General features: G+C 39.3%; 1 long non-coding RNA gene across 1 annotated transcript; it reads right to left on the bottom strand.

The window, feature by feature from the left end:
• Nucleotides 1–4,034: 4,034 nt before the first annotated feature.
• On the bottom strand, nt 4,035–10,237 carry LOC118405319. The gene is made up of 4 exons (XR_004829878.1): nt 10,135–10,237; nt 8,097–8,170; nt 7,675–7,791; nt 4,035–4,255 (listed from the first exon to the last, which is right to left on the bottom strand). It is a non-coding gene; the product is annotated as an uncharacterized LOC118405319 (long non-coding RNA).
• Nucleotides 10,238–11,404: the final 1,167 nt, after the last annotated feature.

Here is an 11,404-nt window from a genome sequence, read left to right as displayed (position 1 = left end):
GTATACGAATGTTCGGCATAGATTGAACAGGTCCGTTCATTCCAACGTCGACTACTCTGGCCACAAGGCATTTTGCCGCTAAGGTGGCAAAATGCAAAAATTCTTTTTTTCCTGAAATCAGGCGAAATTTAATGTGCACGCTGATGTCATCCATAAAATGTACTTGGTGTGACCTTAGTCCCGTGCTCCGATTTGGTGCAGAGCGCGCGCGGCGAAGTTCAGTGGAAGTTGAATACACGTGTATAAGTTAGATTTTGTCCTTTCCGTCATTGTCGGTGCCGTCAAACTGGGTGCGTAAATGTAGACAATTATTTTGCAAAAATACTACAGAAAATCAGCGGGTGTTTGCAGACGGTGCTGGTTTAGATGATGCACAATGTAGTTCCTAACGCCTGCCGGCGGCTAGAGAGAAGCGACCGGTCGAACCCGCCAGCATATGTATGTAGGAAAATCCCCCTCTCCTACTGCTAGGGTCAGTCGCATATTGCTGACTTTTTTTGTTATCACCCCCCCCCCCCCCGATTAACTGTCAGTTATTGCTACCACATACGTACAGAAGTCAAATTTAAAAAAGAAGATAAATATGTAAATTCAAATGTCAAAGATACTTTCAATATAGTTGACGACATGGGCTCAGACCTCACCAGCTTGCAATGCATTTTATGTAAGGGCGGGGCCTTACATAAACCGTGAAAAATAAGTTCGCTTTTGATCATGATCTTTTTACTAACTGCTTGTAAGATTTTGACGGAGCAAGGAGGTTAAAAAAATCACTGAGTATAAATTTCTGCACAGAGCTGTCGTTGTGTACAATAGCCAAGTTTTGCGTCGCCAAGGAAATTTGAGCTTTAAAAATGGTTAACACGTTACGTTCGAAGCATGGTCGCTACGTTGTGGCACATCTTACATTTTTACTTACTAAAAAATCGCCATGCAAATTTAATTGTTTTACAGATGAGGCTTAAAACCCCTTTGGTTTGAGGCACGACGTATAAACTTTTGGAAAATCCCCGGTGGCCGGCTAACGATACACAAGCCGGCATGCGACGGATATTGATGTAGCAAACATGTCTGTATGAAACCTTAGATTCCCAAGTTCGCAACTTGATTGACAGGCAGCGGTTCGATCTGAGAATATGTAAATCACTGAATGCATCATAACACGTACACCATTGAAAGTAATTTCTCCTTGCCTGTCCAAAAATAAACCGTGTAAAACACTAGCAACTAGCGGAGTAAAAAACAAATGTGGTTCAAAGTATATCGTGACTTTGCACTGAACTGACTGGAATAACAAGGCATTTGCCGCGTACTTTGAGATCAAATGCGGTGCCGATCAGACGGCAAAGGTCATCATATTTAGTTTCCGGTGTTGCCATGGGCGGGAATTTCGTTCGTTGTTGTGACAAAGATGTAGAATTTTGCGCGTTCATACTTCGAGGCCGTTGGCGTGAAATGAAGTTTTTACTGTCATTGAGGTACGAAGTAACAGATCGTGAACGTTGGCATGGCTTCACCGACCTTGGAATGCAACAAGCGGCGTAAACAGTCCCATTTTGTGCTAACAGTTAAACTTGTGCTGTGAAGGGCACGAACTTGTAAACTCTCCCGACGCGTATAAAGCTGTATGTAGGTTAAATGTACTTTACCGTGACTCCGTTTTGGGCTTCACTTGTGAATCTGGACCAACCCAGCGCTGTGGTAACGTTACTGCAAGATGAACATGGTGAACGGAAATTATGACGACGTGCGATGGGGATGGAGGGCGTTCCACGTTGCGGTTTATCTTGCTTGTTCAGGTCAGTTTACTTGCGAAATAAAATCCTCAAGTCCCTCGTTTGTGTTTTGCATACCTAATATGTGTCAAATGTAAATCTTTCAGTTTGGATGACGATCTTCGTGCGTAAAAGCCGCCAATACGCAGTGACCTTGCGTGTAACGTAGAGCATGTTTTTTGTGCACAATTTTTCTTGTTTACTCAAAATTTGGTTAACGTTAACTATACACCAATCCGTATTCTCTCTGTCGACGGTATGCGTTTGTTTACAAATTAGTGCGTGAGCATGCAACCTTGTAAAAACAGTTGAATCAAAAGACTAGTGCTGGCATACAATGTACGACACCGTGTGTGTTGTCGATTTGACGTAACTCGAACACAACATAGAATCATATCAATGTTTGGATAGCTTAGAGATAAGGTACAACTGGCTCGTTCAGGTTACTGAACTTAAACAAAATCAAAAATAATATGCCCAACAGACACTTAATCTTGACTTGATATATATTCATACAATTAGTGACCTATCCCTGCACACATTTCGATACTTTTGGGGTATTATATTTCCTTCTGCTGGCGCGGCGGCTTGTTCGATAGCTGCGGCGGTCGTTGACCTTGTTTCGAACAACGTTCCAAGATTCCAGAGGTGTTCTAAAGTTCGATTTTGTGTTAAAATTGCTATTTTTTCACCCTTTTTTGCTCCATAAAATCATTATTTTGGGTCTATGTGGGCCCGAATGACCACGGTGCAGTGCGTTATGTACAGGCCTACCAGATAACTCTGGCTTTCAAGTTAATCCAAGCTCTACTTTCGGAGATATTCATGTTTTTGAGGTGCGCGGAAAAAAAGAACGTCTAAGCAAAAACAATATGTGTACCTTCTGTGAAGGTAAACATAACAATAAATGTTTCTATCGTTGTAATGTTGTAATAACTCATTACACTTAAGCTTTGGCGCCCTTATTCCCACTAGTGTAAAGGCGACGAGGCGACATCTCCCCGCGACCCCCCCCCCCCCCAGGCATAAGCGGAAGGATAAAGTCAAGTAAAGTAAGTAAGAAAAGGCGACACTACAGCTAACCACAAACTTGGCCAGATACACTTGAACTTGAACTTTAATATCGCCGATGATTTGACCTTTTGTCTTTATTGGAACACAAACCGAAAATGGAGGCGCTACGGCCATTATTCTGTCCTCTTATATTATACAAGATAGGCCATTCGATTCCCAGCTACTTTGCACAATATAGTAGATACGTGTGGCTATAATGCTAACGTTACGTAATGTACGCCGTGTACATACAACACCAAAATGACATGCCTTTGGCCATTTGTGATTAATGAGTGTTATGCCAATAGCCTAGGCACCAAGAAAGAAAAGTAAAGCTATCATTAATGTAAGTATTATGTTTCAAGTAATTTTTATCAGTACAATTATTACTTGAACGCATTCATCTAAGTAGCCTAACATACTAGTCTACCATCACTTTTTCCTCAATGCAGCTGCTGCCTTGCTAGTTGCGATAAAACGTATAACAAATGAAATTAATATATATATTTTTCATTAACCTGTCAGAACAATCCTCGTCCAATAGGTTCACGTCATGTTAAAACTTCACATAAAAATCACACAGAAATTGTTTATACATAGGATTAATATCTTCTACCTAAGCCACATCAAGTTAGATTTCATGTATCAAGTAAAAAAAAACACACTTAATTTTGCCTTATCACATACAGGGTTTAGGTAGCAGAATATTTCTCAGCATTCATTTACTAGCATTCGGTAATAGATTAAAAATCTTCGGACAGGTTTTGGGATGACATATGCATTAGTATTCCTCGTCCGCAAAACAATAATACTTTCGGTTATCATTATTTGGTTTTCATTGACACGATGTCAAATAGACAATGAAACACCGTAATATTAGCAAAGAAAAATGTAATATTAGGAGTTTTTTTTACACCACATTTGGTGGGACTACAATATATGACGGAGAATACAATATTAGAAAAGTCTATGTAGGTTAGACATCCAGGTAATAAGATACGCCAAAAAGCAGAAACTGGATATGATTTTGGAAACGGTCAGACGTTTCAACTGGAATCCAGCAGTTTTCGTCAGTGACACTGAAGTGATCTGGAAGAAATAGGTATTTTGTACCCTAACTATGAATGAAGACATTTTCAATTTCCAAAACTATATCCAGTTGCTTGAGTAACTACTTTTTGGCGTATAAGAATTTTTGCTAAACATCTTAGTTCGACTGCTGCTGACACAAGGGTGTCATACACATTTTTAGTCATTACCCATTATCCCCGTATCCTAAGTTGTTTGTTGAAAACCGTCTGCACAGCCGGCTGTACCAATGCAAGTTTATCACAACAAAGAATTGGTAACAGCAGACAAACGTTACGACGAAAGGCAACTCCAGGGCGTAGAACTCCTTCGTCATCAACAAGTTAATGAAGGGTATGCTGTTAAAACAAACATCGACAATGATTAAAAACAGTCCTGCTCATGCACACTGTAAGGGAGATGTAGATCAATCGCAATACCAACTAAGGCACGATCTAGACACAGTTTTCCCCGATATCTACGAGCCGACAATCTCTCGCCGACAGCTTTTTTTCAGCGTCTAGATGGAACTGCAAAATCGCCATTACGATATCGGCAAAATTTCTCCCGAAAGGTCCGGACCATTCGCCTGATAGCTTAGCAGGGGTCCCCGATAGCTAAGCAGGGGTCCCCGACAACTTCCGCGTGCGTGTAGATGCGTCCCGACTTCGGGAGGGCTCATTAGCATATAACGCGGGCTCACTAGGCTATATAACTGTTTATGACTGCAAGCGGCACGGGTGTCCTGCTCCCAACGTTCCAGATCCCTCCCGACATCTCCACAGATATTATCGGTAAAAACTGTGTGTAGATTGGGCCTAAGTGTGGTAATTCAGTTTCACTAGGTTAGTAAGTCACTGAATAACAACATTCTTTATACGCAACCTCCTGTCACAATCAACTGGTTTACAATGTACTGCAGGTAAGGTGTCGCTGCTCAGAGATGCGGTCCCAAAACGTGAAGTATTTACATATATTTATGCCACATAAATTATCTATATATGTAAATACTTTAAGTTTGGGACAGCATCTGTCAGCAGAGGTACCTTATTAGCTGCAGTGCAATTTAAAATAGTTAAAATTCCTCTGATGAAAGTGGCAGAAGGTCAACAATACCTCGGTTGAATGAAATACTTTGCTGTATACAAAAAATTGTTTTTGTTAATTCTGTTAATGTTTCCGCCAGGGGGCTACGAAATAGACATTCATTGCGAATGACAAACCCATCTTTTCGATACCTTTTAATGAATCCATACTACACACTATGTGATTAAATAAACTCTAGTGATGTGCGCATCGTAAAGCATTCAATACTAGTATTCCGCTAAACTTCCCACCTACAGCAATCTCAAGCTTAAGCTAAATATAATGTGACTGACAAGGTTTGACAAATTTAGGAAACAAACTAATTTAAGGGTGATACAAAAACTCAGATTGATATGTGTTCATTAATATCTTATCAACAATTAGCTTTGGTGGTGTGTTTTTCTCCTCATGGTGAAACTAGAGTTCAACGAACCCATCTCTTCGCCAAATAATCATGCCTTTATTTAAGACTTTAAGGTCTTATTCATGTATTACTAAATAGCAAATGACTGCATGAACTGTGTTCCTCGCAAACACACAAATATTACCAAAAACCAGACTGTGACCTGACAGATGACATGGTAGCATCCCTGGTCAATCAGAATTTCATGCTTGTCAAAGACTTTGTCCCCAATGTAAGGGCGTCCAGCTCACAAGCTAAGGCTGCTCCAGTAAAACACCTGTATAACAGCTGTGTCCATAGATATAGGTCAAAATGAGATATATAGAGCACAGTTTATTTCTGTTAATAAGTTTTGCTGCAGTACCTTATGAAGCCGCTAGGGGGCCCACTATCATAATTTATCTTCGTTTTCCTGACCCCTACCCACCTACCAAATATTATCAGGATTTTTTCAAGGCTTCTCGAGTTATGCATTCCACAAACAAACGGACGCACACACTCGGCCCGCTAGCGTCCTAACGGAAAATGCTACGACAACTATTTTCGAACACAACCTTCCTTTCCGCAACCGCTACTTTAATACTAAATATCATGAAAATCCGTACACAGCTTCTTGAGTTATATGCTGTTGGCATGGATTTATGAACTTTCCTCATTAATTATGCAAATTAGCTACTGATTTGCATAATTAGTATTACATTGTATAAGTCATCACTCATTCTATCTACATACCGAAAATCTTGATGATCCGTTTACACGTTCTCGAGTTATTCTCGTCCAAAGTTTGAACGGAAATCGGTGCATGCAGTTCCCAAAAAGCCGCTAGGGGGTATTCTGGACATGCTGTGGTCATGATTTTTGAGTGGTAGATAGCCCTCGAGGCAGACAGTAAGTGCTGTGAGTTTGGGCCCCCAAGCGGCTGTGAGTTTGGGCCCCCTTTGGGCCCCCTAGCTTTTTGAACTGCAGGCATCGGTTTCCTTTCAAACTTTGGACAAGAATAACTCTACAACGTGTTGATGGATCGTCATGATTTTTGGTATGTAGATAGAATGAGTGATGACTTACATAATGGAATACCAATTATGCAAATCAACAGCTAATTTGCATGATTAATGAGGAAAGTTTATAAATCCATTGCATTCCATGATAGGACTTTGAAACTTGTCACATATGAAGCTGGGAAGGAGGGAAATATCAATAGATATCAATTATGCAAATGACGACCTCATTTGCATAATTAATAAGAAAATATGAAGATGTTGACGGATCATCGTGTTTTTTGTATGTAGGTAGCGTAAGTGATTACCTACATAATGAAATACCAATTATGCAAATCAACAGCTAATTTGCATAATTAATGAGGATATTTTATAAATCCACAACATTCCATGACAGGACTTTAAAACTTGTCACATATGTAGCTGAGAAAGAGAGAAATGTCAATACATATTTATCATGCAAATGACGACCTCATTTGCATAATTAATGAGAGAATATGAACGTGTCGACGGATCGTCTTGATTTTTGGCATGTAGATAGCCTTAGTGAAGACTTTTATAATGTGATATTTATTATGCAAATTAACAGCTAATTTGCATAATTGATTAGGAAAAGTTCATAAATAAACTGCACTCTTTTATAGTACTTTCAAAGTTGTCACATATGTAACTGATAAAGAGGGAAGAGAGTAAGAGTGTATTTAAAGACTTTGAAAGAGAATAAGTCAAGAATGGATCAAAGGATCATCATGATTTTTGGTATGCTGATAGCTTAAGTGATGTTTGATACAATTTGATATCAATTAATTGTAATTTAGGATCTACTTTGCATAACCAATGCCGAAATTTTATAAACCAACTCAAAGCATATAATTATAAAGAAAATGAAATGAGTAACGCATTTGTCTACAGACATCATTCTACATAACAAACCTGGTTTATTTTTCAAAGGTATGTGTTCGTGGAACTCTAGTTATTTTATACTTTATAGGCTGTAACGGTCAATGCATGCTTGTAACAATCCACATCCACACATCATATGCCATTTATGTATAAAACCCAGTACATGGACCTGAGTGCAGGTTAGGAGCATGTAGACACCAGAAATACCTGCACAGCTCCAATTTCACCTGCACTAACCTGCATATGCAGGTGGTACTTCGAGCCCTGATTCATCTCAGGTGGATTTCTGCAAAACGTCGCCTGATTACGTATTAATCCTTTAAATAGAACAGACTAAAGAAATGTCTATGTCTTATGCAGTAAAAAACAACAACCCCAGTGTACTTACTACATCCTGACAACATATAGCCAGACTCGCACGTAGGAAAATGTCAGGAAGAAGACCAAGTTGTTACACCTGTTTATCGCGGAGGACTGTGGGATGCCAAATTCTTTCAGCAACATTCTAATTGGAACAGAATGATCGTAATCAGTTTTTTCCTTAATAACGTCATAGATATCGTTATGATGAAGACAGGTATAGTTACTCCGCAACTGTAATTACCAACACAGAAATTGGAGTTAACAAAATTTGGGTCTACAGTACCGTAACGAACGAAAAGGAACGAAAAGAAACGAAAAAGAACGAAAAGGAAAGTACCGAAAGTGCGAAAAGGAACAAAAGGAAACGAAAAGGAACGAAAAGAAACAAACTATCCTTTTCAAAAGCACCGACAATGTTAAGCATAAATTCACCACATTGATAAATACCTTATATTCAACATAATGGTGGAACACTCAGTCGCCATGGCGAGGTTTGGGTAGACTGGTAGATAAGGGTAGACCTTGGGGACAAACGTTTTTATTAGTTCCAAATCAGGTATGTATAAAATTGGCATCAACTTATAATCTGACATGGAATCATTTGCTATAAGACAGTATAAGTACAGCGCAACCATGTAACCAAAATGCAAGTACCGAATGAGCTGGTAAGGCCGGAATTGCTCGCGAGCAAATGCAACCATATTTCTTCCAATGACTGCTACAAATTGCATTAAAAAAAGAAGTCACTTGCTGCGAGAATGAACCCTTCTGGTTACTCCTTAAGTTAAAAAGAAACTTTTCAAAGAAAATAGACTATATGTATAGTTAACCCTCATACGTACGGTTACGGTATCTAGATTATTTTAATGTTGCTACTCTTAAAATATATCACTCACACACAGAGGAGGGATCAGGGGTTACCCAGAATGCAATTTTACCTTTGACCCCTGACTTCCAGTTGTTTGTCATGTGTGGCTGAATGTGATTTCCAGTCTTGCCCACTTTTCGGGCTTTCTGCTCCGTGGGTGTGTAGTTTTAGGGGGCAGGTTTATTTAGTGTCTTTGTAGAGGCAATGAATATTACATTTAGGTGTTCCTTCGGAGACAACAGTTATTCCATACGTTAGATTTTGGTATTTTGTCTTCGAACAGCATTACGTAAACATCAAGATTTCATGATGCTCCCGGACGGAATTTTCGCCTCGGTTACTAAAAATCGTGGGGACCTTAGGTTTTCAGTATGTGCAACATGTACTATGATGTCTTAGCTTGCGTTGGGTGCCACGATAATCTAAGGTCCCCACATTTTGCTGAGAAATTTGAGATTGGGGGGAAGGGAGCTCTCGCTGAGTTATCCACACGGTTGATCACTGTCGGTGTGGATGTCTCCCTGGCGTGTAGCTTCAAGAAATAACCTTTTTTTTGTGATTTTCGGACACATGTTGCAAATTTTGGGCTATATCCGGCCGGTTTTGTGGCAGCTTAGCCATGGACGACGTGCCGTAATTTTGCGCTCTTATCAGCCCGGGACCATATTGACAAACAACACATAAATGATATGCCCTCGTTGAGATGTTCAAGTTTGTGGAAACAGCTGTGGGAATGCCACTAGTTTTGAATCAAAGACGCCACGTATCCACCTAGTGACTAAAGTCTATTGTATGTAGACACCAATGTTTATGTATGCAGATTTTAATGATGACATATATGGATAGAGCACGGATCAGAGTCCTGTTTTGGCACATGGTAAAAGAGAACAGAACAATAGAACACCTGTTCCAGATTTTTTGTGACCTGGCACATTTGTTGTTTGTCGGCAGCCCAGTTTCGCAGTCATGCATTTAACATTACCAGAAAAAATTGGCAGCACTGCAGGTTGACAGGCACAATATCAACTTGTAAGCATTCACATGTCAGGTATAGTAACTTACGGATACGGTACGACCTGAAAAATTACGCTTACAGGACGAAAAGTCGGAAGCCACCACGTATCTGTCCGTCTGCGGCGCCGACATAGTTTTGAATGAAATAGAACTTCCGGTCCAACGTATATATCTGGCGTAGACAGAAAACGGCAATGCAGTGTGGGATACGCCTGATCCCTCCTCTGACTCACGCATTTACACGTGAGTTTAATGTTACCATGCGCACATTGTAATGTTTTATTCTTTTCAATATTACATAAAACTCCTTTACATAATATGAGAAAATTTGGAGGTATGTACCTTACCTTTAAAGCAGTCACTGTTGGAAGAAAATTGGTAGTAACTTTTACATATATGTTTTCAGGCCCGATAAATTAGAGATTTTTTTTTTCACGAGGCTATCAAAATTACAAGACGGGTGGTCACATGATCACACTGAAAGTGGGGATCAATTGTTTCTCATTTCGGGGAGGAAGCAAACGACCATGATGCTTTGCTTGGGCCAAAGACTAAAGGCTAATTCCGCTAAACCACAGGAGAAAAGGAGAGACATAAACTCACACAAGTCAACAATGTAGCCCAGCATGTGACGGCATGATGCAGTAGGAACTTAGGCAATGACGAATCTGTACGGTGTTCACCAGTGATCGTCACGACAGTTTCTAAAATGCAACAAAAGATATAACGTTAACAGGCGACAGTATAATTACGGACAAACACTTTAATTCCGGAAAACCTTAATAACTTCAAAATAGATTGACCAGATGAAATAATATTTGTAGGTATGATATATCAAAGGATAGCGAATACGTAAGTTGCAATGAGATGTCTGCAGAATTCCCTCCACTTCTAAGTCCTATAACTCTAACACGACGTGTCGTAGGGCCACCACAAATTTAGGACATGATTTCAACTTAATATCTAACAAGTAGTTGACGTTTGGCGTTACGTTGACGTAAGATGACGTAATTATGACGTCATTAATTTGATTATATTGGCCGGACCCATGAAAAAAAGGGTATTCTCAGAAATCTTCAAGTTATGCTACAAAAATGTAACAACAAGTGCAGATAACAGAATAATAATGTTTATTACGACATGCGTTGCCAATAGCACAATCAATGACCTCAAAATGACGTCATAAAATTACGTCATACACATCTAATATACGAGTTGGGCTCCACCATATTATATCCACCACCTTGATTTTTTAAAAATATTTTTTTTGCAACAAATAATCACAAAGGGCAATGGAAATAGACTAAATTCATTCATTTAGATGTTTTTTTATGAAAAAAATACCAGGTAGTTACAAATTTTATGGGATAATTAGCTTGTTATTCTTGATCTGGTCATACGGTCCGCCATGTTGGATTTTGGGCTGATGACGTCATCAAATTAGCATAATTTATGCATATATAATTTTGAAAGATATGCTAAATAATATAAGATTTTATTTATGTAACAAAATAGCAGTAATATAGCAAATAAATGTGAAAAATACATTGTTAGAACCAAAAATAGTGATTTGGGGCAAAACTGCCTGTCAGCAAACGGCAATTCATGGCAACAAGAAAAAATGGAAAATTTGTCAAACTTTGAAAATTGTTGCCAACAATATTTTAGGAAAACTCATCAAATTTGGTGGCTCTAGCGTTAGCCGTTCTGGCGTTATAGGACATCAAAGTTGGCGCAGGCCTCAAAGCCCCCCCCCCCTCGTCTGAACAGGGTTAAAAAATAATCATAACAATGATCATTAATCATCCTCTGAGGTGAAGCAAGTAAAGTTTGACCTCCAAAACAGTCTGTATTTCATCCCTGTGAGAAGTTC

This window comes from Branchiostoma floridae, chromosome 18 (genome assembly GCF_000003815.2).
Source record: "Branchiostoma floridae strain S238N-H82 chromosome 18, Bfl_VNyyK, whole genome shotgun sequence".
Classification (NCBI taxonomy): domain Eukaryota; kingdom Metazoa; phylum Chordata; class Leptocardii; order Amphioxiformes; family Branchiostomatidae; genus Branchiostoma; species Branchiostoma floridae.
This window is presented reverse-complemented; position numbering and strand designations above follow the sequence as displayed.